A 20,319-nucleotide genomic window follows, 5' to 3' on the forward strand; every position below is an offset into this window, starting at 1 on the left:
CTGCTTGCTGCAACCAAGATCAGGTGCAGCCAAATAAACAAACAAAAAGCAACGAAACAACAACAGCAACAAAACAATTATAGAGAAAGGACTGTGAAAGTTAGGAGAGAGAACTTAGCCCTAGCTTGCTGCTAAGTCACTTCAGTCGTGTCCGACTCTGTGCGACCCCATAGACGGCAGCCCACCAGGCTCCCTCATCCCTGGGATTCTCCAGGCAAGAACACTGAGTGGGTTGCCATTTCCTTCTCCAATGCATGAAAGTGAAAAGTGAAAGTGAAGTTGCTCAGTCGTATCCGACTCTTAGCTACCCCATGGACTGCAGCCTACCAGGCTCCTCCGTCCATAGGATTTTCCAGGCAAGAGTACTGGAGTGGGGTGCCATTGCCTTAGAGAAATACAAAATTGATATTTATGCTTGGGAGTCGTGTGTGTATGTGTTTGTGTGTGTATTTGTGTGTGTGTGTGTGTATGTATATGCTTCATCATTCTTTTGATGTTTATAGAAAAGTAAGTGGTAGGAGATCCAAAAGTATGGAAAACATTGTAAGAGGTGGTGAATTGTCCTTTATATATCACACATACCACATTACCATTCAGTTATTTTATGGGTATATGATCAAGCATATTTCTATAATTTTAGCTTGCTGGTTAAATGAATTTTTTCTTTTTTATTCTCCCAGTTTTATTGGGATATAACTGATATACAGCACTGTGAAAATTTAAGGTGTACAGGATGATGACTTGACTTACATATACTGTGAAATGATTACCACAATAAATTTAGTGAACATCCACCATCTTATGTAGATACAAAATACAGGAAAATGTTTTTATCCTTGTGATGAGAACTCTTGGGATTTACTCTTTTAAAAACTTTCATATATATCATGTACTAAGTTGCTTCAATCATGTCCGCCTCTTTGTGATCCTATGTATTGTAGCTCCTCCAGGCTCTTGTGTCTGTGGGATTCTCCAGGCAAGAATATTGGAGTGGGTTGCATTTCCTTCTCCACATATATACCATGCAATTAATTATGTTGCTCATTACATCCCTAGTACTTACCTATCTATAACTGGAAGTTTGTATCTTTTGTCAGCCTTCCTTCAGTTTTTCCTCCTTTTATCTCCTGCCTCTGATAACCACAAATCTGATCTCTTTTTCTATGGGTTTGTTTTTAAAGTATAATTGACAACATTATGTTAGTTCCTGGTACACAACATAGTGATTTGATATTTTTATACATTTCAAAATTATCACCATGATAAGCCTAGTTATGTCACCATGCAAAAGCTACTTTGCCATTATTGAGATGAATTATTTCTTAAAAATAGTTTTTAGAGGCAGCAACCAGGTACTCGGCCTCAGGCTAAAAAGTACCTGATTTGTAGGAAACAGTGCCAGGTTTGTCCTGAGTAGGTTGTTCAGAGTTCTAGGCAAAAGGATTGGTTTTGAGTGTTTCATCTGGGCTCATACTCCAGGGTTGACAATCCTGTGAGAAGTGGTCCAAGCAGGGCTTTCCATGTATGGTGGTTTTTGCAGTTGTTGAAGCAAGCATGCAGCTTGGGATCCCAAGCACAATGGGATGTGGAGATTTCAAAGACATTTTATATGTTTGCAGAAAATCAAGGTATTTTTAAAAGCCTGATTTTTCAGTATGAGGCTAGATGTAACTATTCTTTTTCTGATATAATCATTGAGAATTTTATTGCAGCAGAGTATGAATAATTATGAACCTTAACAATGTATAAAATAATGCGAGCATATTACCAACTGCATTTATCAGGCTATATTCATAACCATGACCCTGTTTTGGCATCAGACTACTTATTATAATGAATACATATCCCTAAAGGAAAAGATTACAAGGAAAATATAATGCATTGATTTTACTGGCCTTACAAGCTTTTAAAAATTGTTCACACTTGGAAATATTAAATTTATCTTAAAACATTTACATTGATTCTGCCTACATTTACCTACTTTTCCTCTTTTTAGCCATTCTTCCTTCTTTTAATTGTTTAACATCTCCAGACAAAACATTGTGTGGAAACTTCTACAAAAATGGTGTAAAGAGGGACTTCCCTGGCAGTCCAGGAAGTGTGGGTTCGATCCTTCATTGGGGAACTAAGATCCTGCACAGTGCATGGTGTGGCCAAAACAAACACACACACCCACAAACAAAACACTTAAACATTATAAAGAGTCTTCATGGTTTTATCATGAGAAAGAGATTCTCCAGGTGGTCAGAGGTCCCCTCACTGCTCCCTCTGGGTTTTCTCAAGGCATCTGTTTCACATGCTCTCTGCGTCCTCTTTCCTTTTAATACTCCAACTCGAGCATAGATGAAAACTCTCTCACTTGTTTCAGCTAAAATTAGTAGAAATTTAGCTAATTTCTACTAATTAGTAGCTAATTAGTAAAATTAGTAGAAATACTTAGCTCAAACCTAAGGGAACACAAAGCAAATAAACCAAGAAAATGAAAGAAACAAAATGCATTAGTCTTATAGGGTACAAATTTCTCTCTGATCTTGCCTTAGCTAAGGAGCTCCCAGGGCTCCCAGCCCTTGACTCATTCCATGCTCTGAGAAGGTTTTTAATATTTGGTACCCAAAGCTCTGGAACAGTTTTTCAGGCACCTTGCTACACTTTCTGGCTTCATACCTCTTGACTTGTTTCCTATTCAGAGGGTAACTTCTCATTCTCTCTTCCCCATCCCTGCCCCCATGTGGAAGAGCCAAGACAAAGATGCAGATTTCCTCCAGAGCCCACCACCAAGTAGGGAATCCCCAACTCCATGTAAATATTATCTGTCCTGCTTTCCAAGATGAAGGAGACACCTTCTATCCCTAGGCAGTTGATAACCAGACAACCATCATGATTGACACCATGTGCATCCCACTCTTTAGAGGAAATCCCATCTCTCTTAAAAGCATGTCATGGTTCATGTATGGGCAATATCACACTGTTCTCACTATACAAGAAATACACCTGTATAGGGTCATTCTGTCATATCCTGTAGCAAATAATACTCAATACGATGCTACTCCATAAACAGAAGGCTATGAAGTGAAGAGAAGACAGGAAGGAGCAACAGAACCTGTTCAGCTTAAACTTATCTTTCTTTTTATTTTATATTGGAGTGTAGTTGATTTACAATGTTGTGTCAATTTCTGGTTTACAGCAAAGTCATGTAGTTACACATATTCATGTATCTATTCTTTTCTAGATTCTTTCTCATATAAGTTATTACAGAATATGGAGTAGAGTTCTCTGTGCTATATACAGTAGGTCCTTGTTGACTGTTTTATAAATGGTAGTATGTATATATCAATTTCAGTCTCCTAATTATCTCTCCCCTCAACCTTTCCCCTTTGGTAACCATAAATTTGTTTTCTAAGCCTATGAGTCTGTTTCTGTTTGGGAAGTAGCTTCATCTGTAGCATTTTTTTAGGTTCCATGTATAAGGGATATCATATGACATTTGTCTTTCTCTGACTTGCTTCCTTTAGTATGATAATCTCTGGGTCCATCCATGCTGCTGCAAACGGCGTTATTTCATTCTTTTTTATGGCTGAGTAATATTCCACTGTATGTATGCACCATGTCTTCTTTATCCGTTCATCTGTTGACAGTCATTTAGGTTGCTTCCATGTCTTGGCTATTGCATGTATCTTCTTGAATTATGGATTTCTCTTGGTGTGGGATTGCTGGATCACATGGCAGCTCTATTTTTAGGTTTTTAAGAAACCTCCATATTGTTTTCCGTAGTGGCCACATCAGCTTACTTTCCCACCAACAGGGTTACCTTTTCTTCATGTCCTCTCCAGTATTGATTGTCTGTAGACTTTTTGATGATGGCTGTTCTGCCTGGTGTGAGATGACATGTCATTGTAGTTTTGATTTGCATTTCCCTAATAATTAGTGATGTTGAGCAACTCTTCATGTGCTTTTTGGTCATCTGTATGTCTCTTCTGTATAAAGCTTCTCAGACCACACAGCCTTCATTGAGGAATAATACAGACTAGTAAAAAATTAATTCTGATAATGGTCTCAAATGAACGTATCTGAGTTTAAGTTTTAGTTTCATCATGAATAAGATCATGATCTTGATCAAACTATGTAATTTCTTTAGACTTTAGTTTTTCTATCTGTGTAAAGCAGAGATATTGGTGTTCCTCTCTCTTATTTTTGAGATCAAAATGAGAACTTGTATGTAGTAAATACATACATGACATAGAGTAAATGCTTAATAAATCTGAACATTTTATATCATTTATCAATTAAAATTATGTATTGTGATTATGTAATATTATGTATTAATTATTATAATGAAATATTCATATCCTCTCTATGCAACCAACAGGTTAGGGGCAGGTAGACAGTGTAAGTGAACAAAGAGGAAGATGCCTAGGACAGTAGAGAGTGGTGAACGTGTTCTAGTAGAGAGCATACTCCTCTACTAGGTGCTTCCTCTGATCTAGGTGGATTCTGCTTATAATTGTTGCTGGAGGAGAATGTAAGTTTGGTGGTGCCAGATCTCAGATATTTTCCAAGATAAGCTGAAAATTCCAATTTTGTATGAAATATTATGATATTTTTTAAGTGCTAGAAATCAGCTCAAGTACTTAACTTATGCTGTTTCGTTTTTTATTGTTATGCATACCCGAAGTGAATCTGTCTTCCCAGCCATTGATCATCAGTTTGTGCTCTTAACTTAATTCTCCAAACCTCTTTAAGGGCAGGGTCAGAACTTTCTGCCTCGTGTGCACGACGGCTGTAGGTACCTGTTGCTGGGTAAGTGATAATCGGCAATGGAGTGTATGGTTTTAGGACCCTTATCTTGTTTGCTTAATATGCTTTCTAGTTGACTTACTCTGTTGGTTGTTGTTGTTTTAAATTCAGTGCTTATTTTGTATCTGAAGTTGAGCATTTTCTATGTGAACGAAGCAGTGACTCCCAACTACCTTCTGTTGGGAATCTAGTAGGAATTTGCTTAGATTTGTTGCATTCCATTGTAGGGTTGAACATTATTTCATTTTCTCTTATTGAAATCTATAGTGATACCTGGACTCAGGTAAGGGGAACTCAATATAAATGATTCTTTTCTAAAATAAATAATTATTTGGGCTGTACTGGGTCTCCGTTGTGGTGTGACGGCCTCTCGTGGAAGTTAGGCTTTCTTGGTGCAGTGCTCAGGCCCTAAAGTGCTCGGGTGCAATAGTTGTGGGGTGCTGGCTCTCTAGTTGTGGCATGAGGGCTTAGTTGCCCCGCGGCATGTGTGATCTTAGTTCCTTGACCAGGAATTGAGCCTGCATTCCCTGCATTGCAAGGCGGATTCTTAACTGGACCTGAACCACCAGGGAAGCCCCTTAAATGATTCTTTAAGACCACTTTGAGAAGCCAGAGTGGAAGAGAGGGAAAAAACGGTAAGGGGAGAGGAGGGAGATCTGATCTAGAAAAGTGAAAAAAAAAAAGTCGCTCAGTCGTGTGTCCGACTCTGCCACCCCATGGACTGTAGCCCGCCAGGCTCCTCTGTCCATGGGATTCTCTAGGCAAAAATACTGTAGTGGGTTACCCTGCCCTCCTCCAGGGGATCTTCTCCACTCAGGGATTGAACCCAGGTCTCCCGCTTTGCCGGTGAATTCTTTACTGTCTGAACCTAGAAACGTTATTGGAGTTAATTTGTTCAAAGATCATTTCCCCTCATGGGCCACTCTCATTTGCCACCTGGGGGTGACAAAAGCATGTAGATGGATTTTCCTTAAAAAGTTGATATCATATTCATTTGAAGTGTATGCATAATATAAATTAATAAAAATTACATTGTAGTCCTTTGAAGGCATTATTTTAAAGAGGAAGATAATGATTTAGAGTTCTGTTCAATTTTTTTCAATCACCATATGTTGAGGGCTTATTTTGTGCAAGGCACAATGCTTGATCCTGTGGGTAGGACACAAAGAAGAGTAAGACAGAATCTCTGGTTTTAAGAAGGTCAATATGCACAGGTATGATAAACACATTTCTACTAATTAATTTGTAAACCTCATTTTGAATTAGTTAAGTCATGTTTTAAAGTTTGAAGGGAAATCTACTTTCATAGATATTTTTGCAAAATTAATAATCAACCTAACCAACCCATGATTTATCTTCTGAGTGTATGTGGATTATTATTTTAAAAATATTTTTTATTTTTTAAAATTTTTGGTTGCACTAGGTCTTCACTGTTGCTTGCGGGCTTTCTCTAGTTGCAGAGAGCGGGAGCTACTCTTTCTTGCGGTGCACAGGCTTCTCATCGCAGTGGCTTCATTTTTTTTTTCCCCTCCCTCCCCTCCCGTCCCTCTAGTGGCTTCTTCTTGAAGCCAGGCTCTGGGTGCATGGGCTTCACTAGTTGTAGCATGTGGACTTAGTAATTGTGGCTTGCTGGCTCTAGGGTGTGCAAACTTCAGTATTAGCGTCATAGGGACTCATTAGTGTGGCTCATGAACCCTAGAGTGTGCAGGCTTCAGCAGTGGCAGTACGTGGGCTCAGAAGTTGTGGCACATGGGCTTAGGTGCTCTGCTGCTTGTGGAATCCTCCTGGACCAGGGATCACACCCATGTCACCTACGCTGGCAGGTGGATTTCCATCCCTGTGCCAAGTTCCTATGTGGATTATTATGCATAAGTTTTGTATGCTGCTGCTAAGTCACTTCAGTCGTTTCCGACTCTGTGCAACCCCACAGACGGCAGCCCACCAGGTTCCCGCATCCCTGGGATTCTCTAGGCAAGAACACCAGAGTGGCTTGCCATTTCCTTCTCCAATGCAGGAAAGTGAAAAGTGAAAGTGAAGTCGCTCAGTCGTGTCTGACTCTTAGCAAACCCATGGACTGCAGCCCACCAGACTCCTCCATCCCTGGGATTTTCCAGGCAAGAGTACCGGAGTGGGGTGCCATTGTATATGTTTGCTTAATATTTCTTTACTAAATTACTGCAGAGAAAGGTTTTATTCTGGATGGCTCAGAATTTATAGATACAATAATATTAAAGCTTCTTTGTTTCTCTTTATAGCACCCTTGATAGATAGAACAATATTGCTCTAGTCTCACTTTCCAAAGGGAAATATTTAAGAGTCTGTCATCTGAATCCAAAGCGAGTTGTTTAATGAATAGAAGCTAGATTTAAGAACTTACATAACTTGTTTCAGTGCTCTATTAAGATAACTCAATTTAATTAGGGGCAGGATCTGTACAAGATAATAGAGAACACCAATTATATGGGGTCAAGGCTGAAAAGGGTTTATGTACTGACCAGAAAATGTGAGGTTAGTTATGTAGACTGATCTTTTTGGCTTGCTAGCCAGATATAGGAGATGACATTATCAAGAGCAGAATCCTCTAAAGAAAGTAATGTTAAATTAAATAAGAAAATATTTAGACATCTTTATGAAATATGGGTTGAATCCAGAATATCTATCAAGGAGGTGTTTGAAGTGCACAAATTATCTTGTCTCAAACAAGATATAAAATTTTTTCATGTATGTACCTTTTAAATATTGTGAAAGTTAGAATGGAGGAAATTACTAATGATTATGTTCACTATTACAGAGTTAATGGAAAGTTTGAACTTTAATAAAATGTTTTCAAGAAATTTGTATAGATTAATATGGGAGATTTAAAAAAATCACTGTGAGGGGAATTTAAAAAGAGAGAATTAAAGCAATTAACAGAAACATTTAAAGCAGAATGTTTAATAAGCAATAACATTTGAGATTTTATCTAATTTTAAAATGCACTGCAAATTACAGATGCTCTTATGAGTGAAATCTGGAATTTGAAAGTGGTGTTTGAAAAGCCAGTAAACTCTCATTTAACTTACTAGACCTACTTTAAATGTAGATGATATGGATACTTTTGGAAACTCACTCTTTGGATTTCAGTTTCTGATGAAGACTCTGACAGACCCAGCCATAGCAAAATGACTAGGTCTTGCATAAAACACACACTTTAGTACATTAATGACATTGCAGTCAGAAAAAATCTTCAAGGATTGTACTTTTTAGCTCAATCCATCCCAAAGTGAGCTGAAACCTAGCAAGTGAGCTGTAAGGAGTAAGCAAATCAGAAAGGGAAAGGCACTCGAGGACAATAGTAATACCAGGAGTCAACACTGGACTTGTAGCAGGAAGAGGAACCCAGGCTGAAATTCCCACATTAAGGCTGTGTCTTTAAGAGGGGAATAAAGCAGTTCCAGGTTTGTGTCACAGCCTGCATCCCTACAGAAGCAGAGGTAAATCTCCATGCCCAGTTGAAATGCATGATTTCCCCACAGATTAAAATCAAGCAAATGTAGTCTCATAATAAAAGATCAATAAACTGTCAAGGAAACAAACAGCCATGACTAAGAGTCAGCAGAACAGTGAATTAATTGATTGACCTACTCCTTATCCAGGACCTGAGGTACTAAAATGATCAGAATAGAGTATGAAATAACCATGTATAAAAAGATTAAAAGAAAGAAAAGATGAAATCACAAAAATTGTCAATAATAAGAAACTGACAAAAATGACCCAGCAGATTTTTTTTAAAGAACAAATAAAGCACTTAGAAATAAAAATAAAATTGTTGGGGGGAAACTCTTGATAATTAAATGGTTAAATATGCAATAAGAGAGTTAGTGAATAGGAAGATCAGTTTAAAGATATTACAAACAGCGTAGTACCAAGAGACAGCAAATGAGACAACAAGAGGGAAAAGCACCGAAAAAGTGGGACACATAGAGGAACAAATTCAAATATGTCAATAATGACAATAAATACAAGGGAACTAAATATGGTGTTCAGTTTAGTTCAGTCGCTTAGTCGTGTCGGACTCTTTGTGACCCCATGAATTGCAGCACGCCAGGCCTCCCTGTCCATCACCAACTTCTGGAGTTCACCCAAACTGATGTCCATCAAGTCGGTGATGCCATCTTATCCTCTGTTGTCCCCTTCTCCTCCTGCTCCCAATCCCTCCCAGCATCAGAGTCTTTTCCAATGAGTCAGCTCTTCGCATGAGGTAGCCAAAAAGTATTGGAGTTTCAGCTTTAGCATCAGTCCTTCCAAAGAACACCTAGGACTGGTCTCCTTTAGAATGGACTGGTTGGATCTCCTTGCAGTCCAAGGGACTCTCAAGAGTCTCCTTCAACACCACAGTTCAAAAGCATCAATTCTTCGGCACTCAGCCTTCTTCCCAGTCCAACTCTCACATCCATACATGACCACTGGAAAAACCATAGCCTTGACTAGACGAACCTTTGTTGGCAAAGTAATGTCTCTGCTTTTCAATATGCTATCTAGGTTGGTTATAGCTTTCCTTCCAAGGAGTAAGTGTCTTTTAATTTCATTGCTGCAATCACAGTTAGCTGTGGGATTTTTATAGATGTCTTTTATCAGGTTGAGAAAGTTTCTGCCTTTTCCTAGTTTGCTGAGACTTCTGTTTTTGTTTGTTTGTTTGTTTTTGGTCATTAATGGATATTGGATTTTATCAAGTGCTTTTTCTGAATCTGTGTTTCTGTACTTATTGAGATGATGATAAGGTTTTTCTGTTAATATGCTGAGTTGTACTGATTGATTTTTGAATGCTAAGACAACTTTGTATTTTAGGGATAAGCCCAACTGTATCATCCTTTTAATGTCTTGGTTTCAATTTGCTAAAGTTTTCGAACAAAATAAAATTTAAGACAAAATGCATGACATAAAAAAATACTGTACCAAACTATTAGAGAATGCACAATACCTTAAAGCACACAGTAAATATTTACACAAACTGATCATGTGCTAGACCATAAAACCATCTTGACAAATTTCAAGAATTGATACCATGCAGGCCAATTCTCTGATGTCTGGTCAATTTAGACATTTAAAATAAAAAGATAAATTGTCCCATACCTTTGAAAATTAAAAAAAATACTTCTAAATAATTTATGTATCATTTTGCAACCCTATGGACTATAGCCTGCCAGGCTCCTCTGTCCATGGGATTTTCCAAGCAAGAGAGCTGGAGTGGGTTGCCATTGCCTTCTCTAGGGGATCTTCCCGACCCAGGGATTGAACCTGGGTCTCCCGCATTGCAGGCAGATGCTTTACCCTCTGAGCTACCAGGGAAGCCCATAGTATAAAACAAGAGTAATTAAAAATGAATCCTAGTGAAATATTCTTTCAAAACTTGTAAGATGAAGATAAATGGGTATTTAAAGGGAAATAGCGTTTATGGAGTAGGAAATGGCAACCCACTCCAGTATTTTTTTTTTTTAATCTATGTATTTATTTGGCTGCCCTGAGTCTTACTTGTGGAATGTGTTCTCTTAATTGTGGCATGTGGGATCTAGTTCCCTGGCCAGCGATTGAACACAGGCCCCTTGCAGTGTCTTTGCCACTGGACCATCAGGGAAGTCCTGCACTCCAGTATTCTTGCCTGCAGAATCCCATGGACGGAGGAGCCTGGCAGGCTACAGACCACGGGGTCGCAAAGAGTCAGACACAACTGAAATGATTTCGCATAGCACGTTTAGCCTTTAAAGTTTCTATTAGAAAAGAAGAAAGTCTGAGAATTAATGTCCCAGGCAGCCTCCACCTTAAGCTATAAAAACAAAAGAACCGCAAAGAAAATAGAAAGAATGAAGTAATAAAAAAAATAAGATTTCATTATTTTACTTTTCCATTTCACTGATCCATGACGGCTTGACTAAGATTTTGTAAAATTTGTATGGAAGAACAAGAGTTCAGGAAATAATTGCCAGTCAGTGCACTGCAAATGAAAAGGATTAAAGGAGAGGGACACTTGCTCTCAGATATTAGGACTTATAAAACTCTTACTATATCTTTATATATTTAGGCAACATGGTCATGGACAAGGATAATTAAAATAACTAGTGGAACAGAATAGAGAGCATTGAAACAGACACAGTTCTATAGGGGTTCTTGATGTAGGAGAGAGATGGTTTTATAGAGCAGTGGGGAAAGCATTTATTTTTTCCCCATAAAAGTTCTGGGACAATTGGTTGTCCATATAGAAAATATTAAATCAGAGTGAATATAACCTGATATACAGAAACTGATTCCATATGGTCTAAAACTGATGTGAAACATGAAATTCAAAAACTTGAGAAAAATTATAGAATATCTCACTGCACTAATGATACAGAAGGATTTTTTTGAAGTCATGACATAAAAATTGCTCACCACAAGGAAAATGTTGATAAATTCAGCTGAAACTGAAAACTCTTATAAGAAGTTAACTAGAAAGGCAGTGAATGTACAACTTCTAAAACTGGGGAAGGTTGGAAATTCCCTGGTGGTCCGATGGTTAAGGCGCTGGTCTTTCACTGCTGTGGGTATGGGTTCAGTCTCTGGTGGAGGAACTAAGATCCCACAAGCCACATGGCCAAAACAACAACAAAAAACTAGGGTAGGTGTTTGAAATACATATAATTTTATAATACATGTAACTGATAAAGGATTGTGTCTAGAATAGTGAGAACTCCAAAAAATCAATAGGGAAGTGACAGACAACCCAAAAGAAGAAGGAGCAAACATGATTAGGCAGAGATACACAAACTTATGATCAAATATACAACCTCAGAAATAATTTAATTACAAAAATGCAAATTACCTCTACAGTGACATACCATTTTATATACACTGGATTGAAAAAAAAAAAGTGTGACAATAACAAAGGTTGGTGAGGATGTGGAGCTAAGGAAGTATATCGAGACATTATTTAGAATGTTGAACACTTCTATTCCTTTGACCGAGCAAGTGTACTTTTAGGAACATGCCCTAAGGAAACCCCTTTGAATAGATCTATTAGAGATCATATATGAATGTTCATAACAGTACTATACATAACAGCAAAAAATTGGCAACAACTAAATAACTCAAAAGTTTATTCACACAAGGCTAAATAAATAGTGCTAAGTCGCTTCAGTTGTGTCCGACTCTGTGACCCCATAGATGGCAGCCCACCAGGCTCTTCTGTCCCTGGGATTCTCCAGGCAAGAATACTGGAGTGGGTTGCCATTTCCTTCTCCAATGCATGCATGCATGCAAGCTAAGTCGCTTCAGTTGTGTCCAACTCTCTGCGACCCTATGGACAGCAGCCCACCAGGCTCCTCTATCCACAGGATTCTCTAGGCAAGAATACTGGAGTGGGTTACCATTTCCTTCTCCAATAAATAGTGACATGCTTGCAAAATGGAATACCATAAATTGGTGAAATTTACAAACTGGTATTTTGTTAGATGTGTGAAACTTAAAATCATAATTTTGAGTGGAAAAAGAGATCCTGAAGTAAAGCATTCAGTAATTTTTTTCTCCATTACGTGCTTCTTGCTGTTTTTCCAAAACATTTTTAAAAATTGAAGTATAATTGATTTACAGGTGTATGGCAAAGTAATTCATCATTCAGTAATTTTTTATGACATTTAGGGGAAGTAGGTGGTTAAGATGATAGAGGAATATGCAAATAGATGCCACAGTATTAGTAATACTCCAGGTTTTTTCACTTATTAAGCTTAACAGCATAAATATGATCTATATTCTCTTGCATATATCTAATATTACGTGATAAAAATGTGAAAACGGCAGAAATGCTTAAGTTTTAAGAAATGTAATGAAATTCTATTATGTCTAAGTCAGCTTAATTGTGAGCTGCCGAATTTTGTGGTCATGATTTCAGTAGTTTCTGGGGTTCTTCAACCCCTTCCAATCCCAGGGAGCCATCTGCTGGAGAATTGCTTCAACTCCTTAAAAGGAGATTCATTTTCTTTTCTGATGTTTAAGTTTTACACCCAGTTTGATGCCCAAATTAAAAATAAATTGGAGGCAGGTGCAAGCCTGCAAGGCAGCGGTGGCTGGAGGGCCACCTGAGGCGGGCGGCGTTGGCCCTGCTGCTCCCGGCCCCACGCCTGCCTGCCTGGGAGCTGTCAGCTCCCGCTCGGCTGTATCACAAGACAGTTGTTGATCATTATGAAAATCCCTGAAACGTGGGGTCCCTTGACAAGACATCTAAAAATGTCGGGACTGGATTGGTGGGGGCTTCAGCGTGTAGTGATGTCATGAAATCACAGGTTCAAGTGGACGAAAAGGGGAAGATCGTGGACACCAGGTCTGAAACATCTGGCTGTGGTTCTGCCATTGCCTCCAGCTTGTTAGCCACCGAATAGGTAAAGGGGAAGACGGTGGAGGGAGGCTTGACCATCAAAAACACAGATCTCGCCAAGGAGCTGTGCCTGCCGCCTGTGACACTGCACTGCTCCATGCTGGCTGAAGGCGCCAAGGCCACCCTGCCTGATTACGAACAGAAAACAGAACCCCAGACAGAAGAGGCCAGGAAGAAATGAGCCCCCGGTGATGCCTTGAAGGTCCCACAGGCTGCCAGCCCCCGAGTCGTGCACACACAGGTGTTCAGAAGCCCTCCCGCTGCAGTAAATGAGCTCTGAGTTTCGTACACTGGATGCTCACCTTGTGACTCTAACTCAAGCAAAATACACAGCCTGGTTGTTCTGAACCCTCTGGTTTCTTGCAGCTCACTTTCATTGCCTTAACCTCACGTGTGTCCATTTAGATTTGTGTGTATGACCCCAAAACTGAAATCAATAGTGAAGTCTCTGTTGATTTGGGTAGTCGTGAAGTGCACAATATCTAATTTTACCTGAATCTTTTGGGGGAAGATTACCAGTAGAATGCCTTGATAAGATTATTTGGTAGGACCAAATAATAAGTATTGTACAAGTATTTATGTACAAGTATTATACATAAAACAGATTTTGCATCTATATAGTAAAGGAATGTAAGACTAAATAAATAAATTGGAAAGTAAAAATAAAATGGAAAATTAAAGCAGTACCATCCCTAGTGCTTTATTTGCTCTTTATGTGTGGAAACCATTCTGCTACAGTGGCTTTTGATTATATTGTATAGGGGCTCCCAGGGAAACACAAGGCAACAAACATTTCTTCTTTTAAAAGTCTGGCACTGGGAGCTGTCAGAGCCATTCCTTTTATAGGGGAAATGGGAGAAAGACTCATATATGCTTAGCTTCCACCCAGAGAATTCACCCTGTTTCTTTTCACTGTATCCTTCATCTTCACGTGCCCTAATTTATGTGGCTTAGTTTTGATTTGAAACTTTGTAAAGAGAAAGAGAAGTTTGACTCTTAAACCTAATGAATAAATAGGCAAAAGATAAGGATTCGGATTAATCACTGCTGTTCCAAAGAGTTTTAGTCGCTCAGTTGTCTCTGATACTCTTTGTGACCCCATGGATTGTAACCCACCAGGCTCCTCTGTCCATGAAATTCTCCAGGCAAGAATACTGGAGTGGGTTGCCATTCCCTTCTCCAGGGGATATTCCCAACTTTGGCTACCAAATGCGAGGAGCCAACTCATTGGAAAAGACCTTGATCCTGGGAAAGATTGAAGGCAAAAGGAGAAAAGGATGACAGGATGAGACAGTTAGATAGGATCACCAACTCAATGAACATGAATTTGAGCAGACTCTGGGAGATAATGAAGAACAGGGAAGCCTGGTGTGTTGCAGTCCATGGGGTTGCAAAGAGTTGGATGTGACTTAGCAACTGAAAAATAAACAACAACAATTCCAAAGAGACAGAAAGTTCAGGTAGGAGCCTATTCTTACTGTAAGTCAAGGATAGCCAGGTCATGTTGGGGAACAAGTGTTACTGGTGGGGTTCTTCCTACTCCTATTATTGGGATGACAAATTCTCAACCAAGGGTTCCCTTGGACTTGTCAGTAGTACTCTGGAAATGCTAGCTATGTCTCTGTCTTCTAGAGCTGTAAAATTGTCTAAACTGTGATGAGAAATGGAGCATCTTTGGTGGGAACTGCTTATTAAATGGCAACTGGACTTTGCAGTAGAATCAGGTTACTCAGGCCAGGACCACAAGACAAACTTTCTCCAATATCTTCTATTGAATTTGTTGGGGGAATCATGGCCCTGGCCCTGAAAGGAGTGAAAACTTTTAGTTTTGGTAACCAGAGGTAGAAATGTTTGCAATAAATAAAAAAAAGAGGCCTGACCTAGAGAGTCAAAAATTTGGGGTTTCACAAACTCGTTTGAGGCTCTGCTGTGATATTTGAACACCCAAGGCAGTCTATCACCAGTAAAGTAGTCTGTAAGTAATACAGAATTGATAAGACTTGCTCTGCATAGTCAAGTGTGTACATTTGGAGGATAACGCCGGCACAGGCTTCTCACTGCAGTGGCTTCTCTTGTGGAGCATGGGCTCTAGGGCTCGCAGACTTCAGTACTTGTGGCTCCTGGACTCTAGATCAATAGTGGTGGCTCATTTAGCTGCTCCATGGCTTGGGGGATCTTCCCAGACCAGGGATTGAACCTGCGTCTCCTACACTGGCAGGCAGGTTCTTTACCAGTGAGACACTAGGGAAGCCCTGAGCAATGCTTCTTTCTGCAGATTCTTTTTTTTTTTTTGCGTTTTTGGTCCTACCTTTAGGTAGAATAATTGTGCGTGTGTGTTTTATGTTGATCCACATGCTTCTTTGGGATTCAGATAAATGAAAATAAAATTGGGGGTTTATTTTAAAAAAATTACAGAATCCAGAAAGCATTACCCTATAGCTGTTACCATATAACCTGATAGTGTTATTTGAATGAGTTCTTCATTTAAAAATTCAGTTCTTTAAATCAGAGATTTTGTTATTGTTTCTAGCACAGTTTGCTGAATGCTTATTTCACTTTGTTGTCCTTTGTTTTCAGAAGTGTTCATGACATCATTATTTCTCTTGGATGCATCTATTGAAAGACTGGCTAAATACAGATGAGTTTTTCTTCAGTTTTTATGAGCGAAAGATAAATGCATACAAGTCTGGGTTATTTTGTACCTGTCCATTTGATATGTTGCCTTTGTGCTTATTGCAGGATTACTCTGAGGAATGTGTTACCCATTGCTTATTAAATGTTACTCCGTGTTTCCTTAGATCCAGCCAGTTGTTAAAAGCATAGATCTAGTTCCCTGACTGTGCATTCGGCCATCCATCCATCCATCCAACAAATATTGAGTCGTGACTTTTGCCAGGTGCTGGGTTAGTCTTTGGTGATACAACAGAGGACAAGATTATCCTTCCTTTCTGCAATAGTTTCACACCTTTTGGGGTCAAGCTGCTATAAAATATATTATTTTGCTAATATTAGAAAGGTGATCATACCTTTCTGTTACTGATCTGTAATAGTAGTCAACGGTCCACTGAAAATTGTGGCAGGGTACAGATGATATACTATTAAAGATATTTAACAGCTACAGAATGATCGTAACCTTCTAAAAATAAGAAAATTCCCTGGCAGAAATCAATAATGAGGCAATAAGGCTAGACTGAAGGAGAACTCATTCTGTTCATATGGTCCATGGGTTCTCAAGGCAAGAATGCTGAAGTGGTTTGCCGTTCCCTTCTCCAGTGGAGATCTAGTTCATTCTAAAGGAAATCAATTCTGAATATTCATTGGATGGACTGATGTTGAAGCTGAAACTCTAATTCTTTGGCCACATGATCATAGAGCTGACTCATTTGAAAAGACCCCGGTGCTGGAAAGATTGAAGGTGGGAGGAGAAGGGGACAACAGGATGAGATGGTTGGGTGGCACCACCGACTCAGTGGACATGAGTTTGAGTAAATCCGGGAGTTGGTGATGGACAGGGAGGCCTGGTGTGCTGCAGTCCATGGGGTCACAAAGAGTCAGACATGACTGAACAGCTGAACTGAACTGAAGGAGGACTCTCACTCTGTAAGGCTTGTATTCCTCTTCTTTTCTCTACACAGTCTCTGACACTTTCTTTCCTATCACTATGTCCTCAAATATACTCAGATATTAAAAGTGAAACCTTATAAACTTCTTTGTGTTGAAGGTCAGGGTTGGTGGTAAAAGAAGACTTTTCTCTTTCATCCTGCACATCAATCAGGGCCCTTCCTTTTCTGATGGTGTAAAAATTGTATACTACTCAATCTGGTGTTTCTGAAGAAAGTGCTCCTCGGTTTTATCGTCTGACTTGGAGTTAGATGTCTCATGTCAGGCATTTCAGGTGAGGGAGGAGAAGGAAGACTTTACCAGGGTGGGTGAGTACGGGAGAGATGGAGATGCGTTGACTTAAGCAAGGCCCTTAAAGTGCATTGTGAAGGGAGCAACTGTGGCCTGCTGCTGCTGCTAAGTCGCTTCAGTCATGTCCAACTCTGTGTGACCTCATAGATGGCCTAGATTTGCATAGATGCAGCTATCTTTTCAGGATACAAAAGGATGGAGGAAGATGACTTTTGAGGTCCCTTTCATTATTTTTATATCTCTGTTCCTCCTCCGACAGCTTTATTGATGTATAACTGACAAACTGTAGGATGTTTAATGTGTACACCATGGTGATTTGATACATACCTACATTGTGAAAGAATTTCCACCATCAGATTAATTAACACATTCATCATCTCACATATTTATCTTTTTAATTTTTGGTGAGAACATTTTAAGTTCTCTTCTCATAGCAAATTTCAGTTGTACAATATGGTGTTATCAGCTGTAGTGACCATATTATACATTAGGTCCTCAAACTTTATTCATCTTACAACTAAAAGTTTGTATCCTTTTACCAATTCTTCCTATTTTTACCTCCATTCAGAGACCCTGGCAATTACTTTTCTATTCTTTGTTTCTATGAATTAGACTTTTAATTCCACATATAAGTGATACCATGTAGTATTTGTCTTTCTCTGACTTATTTCACTTAGCATAATGTTCTCCAGGTTTATCCATGTTGCCAGTGACAGGATTTCTCTTTTTTTGAAGGCTTAAATAATATTCCATATATATATACATATATATACACACACACACACACGCATACCTGCATGTATAATATAAATTGCATAGTATAAATAATATCCCATATATAAAAATATTTATAAATATACACTACATCTTTATCCATTCATCCTTTGGTTGACGCTTAGGTTGTTTCCATACTATAGCTATTGCGGATAATGCTGCTGTGAACTTGGAAGTGCAGAGATCTCTTTGGGTTGAAAGTTTCATTTCCTTTGGATATATACCCAGAAGTGGGATTTCTTTTGTGTGAAAGTGTTAGTCACTCAGTTGTGTCCGACTCTTTGTGACCCTGTGGACTGGGGTCCACCAGGCTCTTCTGTCCACGGAATTCTCCAGGCAAGAATACTCTAGTGGGTAGCCATTCCCTTCTCAACCCAGGGACTGAACTCGGGTCTGTCACATTGCAGGCAGATTCTTTATCGTCTGAGTCACCAGGGAAGCCCCTTGGATCATATAGTTAGCTCTTGCTAAGATAAAGAATGAAAACCTACTGTATAGCAGAGAACTCTGTACCTAACTCTATACCTAAATGGGAAGGAAATCCAAAAAAGAGGAGATATATGTATATGTATGGGCTTAAAACCCAGATGTGGAGTTATTGATATTTCTTGCTACAATCTTGATTCCAGCTTGTGCTTCCTCCAGCCCAGTGTTTCTCATGATGTACTCTTCATATAAGTTAAATAAGCAGGATGACAACATACAGCCTTGATGTACTCCTTTTCCTATTTGGAACCAGTCTGTTGTTCCATGTCCGGTTCTAACTGTTGCTTCCTGACTTGCATGCAGGTTTCTCAAGAGGCAAGTCAGGTGGTCTGGTATTCCCATCTCTTTAAGAATTTCCTACAGTTGATTGTGATCCACACAGTCAAAGGCTTTGGCATAGTCAATAAAGCAGAAGTAGATGTTTTCCTGGAACTCTCTTGCTTTTTTGATGATTCAACAGATGTTGGCAGTTTGATCTCTGGTTCCTCTCCAGCTTGAACACCTGGAAGTTCATGGTTCACATACTGTCGAAGCCTGGCTTGGAGAATTTTGAGCATTACTTTGCTAGCCTGTGAGATGAGTGCAATTGTGTGGTAGTTTGAGCATTCTTTGGCATTGCCTTTCTTTGGGATTGGAATGAAAACTGCCCTTTTCCAGTCCTATGGCCACTGCTGAGTTTTCCAAATTTGCTGGCATATTGAGTGCAGCACTTTTACAGCATCATCTTTCAGGATTTGAAATAGCTCAACTGGAATTCCATCACCTCCACTAGCTTTGTTTGTAGTGATGCTTCCTAAGACCCACTTGACTTTACATTCCAGGATGTCTGGCTCTAGGTGAGTGATCACATCATCATGATTATCTGGGTCATGAAGATCTTTTTTTGTACAGTTCTTCTGTGTATTCTTGCCACCTCTTCTTAATATCTTCTGCTTCTGTTAAGTCCATACAATTTCTGTCCTTTATTGTGCCTATCTTTGCATGAAATGTTCTCTTGGTATCTCTAATTTCCTTAAAGAGATCTCTAGTCTTTCCCATTCTGTTGTTTTCCTCTTATTTCATTGCATTGATTGCTGAGGAAGGCTTTCTTATCTCTTCTTTCTATTCTTTGGAACCCTGCATTCAGATGGGTATGTCTTTCCTTTTCTCCTTTGCCTTTCACTTCTCTTCTTTTCGCAGGTATTTGTAAGGCCTCCTCAGATAACCATTTTGCCTTTTTGCATTTCTTTTTCTTGGGCACAGTCTTGATCCCTGCCTCCTGTACAGTGTCATGAACCTCCATCCATATTTCTTCAGGCACTCTGTCTATCAGATCTAATCCCTTGAATCTATTTGTCACTTCCACTGTAAATCATAAGGGATTTGATTTAGGTCTTACCTGAATCATCTAATGGTTTTCCCTTTCCCTAACCTGCATCCTTCGGAGAAGGCACTGGCGACCCACTCCAGTACTCTTGCCTGGAAAATCCTATGGACAGAGGAGCCTGGTAGGCTGCAGTCCATTGGGTCGCACAGAGTCAGACACGACTGAGTGACTTGACTTTCACTTTTCACTTTCATGCATTGGAGAAGGAAATGGCAACCCACTCCAGTGTTCTTGCCTGGAGAATCTCAGGGATGGAGGAACCTGGTGGGCTGCCGTCTATGGGGTCGCACAGAGTCGGACACAACTGACGTGACTTAGCAGCAGCAGCAACCTGCATCCCTATGCAGATGACACCACCCTTATGGCAGAAAGCGAAAAAGAACTAAGGAGCCTCTTGATGAAAGTGAAAGAGGAGAGTGAAAAAGTTGGCTTAGAACTCAGCATTCAGAAAACTAAGGTCATGGCATCTTGTCCCATCACTTCATGGCAAATAGATGGGGAAGCAATGGAAGCAGTAACAGACTTTATTTTTCTGGACTCCAAAATAACTACAGATGGTGATTGCAGCCATGAAATTAAAAGACGCTTGCTCCTTGGAAGAAAG

General features: G+C 39.4%; 1 protein-coding gene and 1 pseudogene across 2 annotated transcripts in view; both read left to right on the forward strand.

Moving 5' to 3' along the window:
• Nucleotides 1–20,319, forward strand: part of C10H14orf37 (chromosome 10 C14orf37 homolog) — a 141,869-nt gene that overhangs the window by 25,468 nt on the left and 96,082 nt on the right. The gene's annotated exons all lie outside the window — the stretch shown is intronic.
• LOC102172546 lies at nt 6,001–13,358 on the forward strand (annotated as a pseudogene).

This window comes from Capra hircus, chromosome 10 (assembly GCF_001704415.2).
Source record: "Capra hircus breed San Clemente chromosome 10, ASM170441v1, whole genome shotgun sequence".
In the NCBI taxonomy this organism is placed as follows: domain Eukaryota; kingdom Metazoa; phylum Chordata; class Mammalia; order Artiodactyla; family Bovidae; genus Capra; species Capra hircus.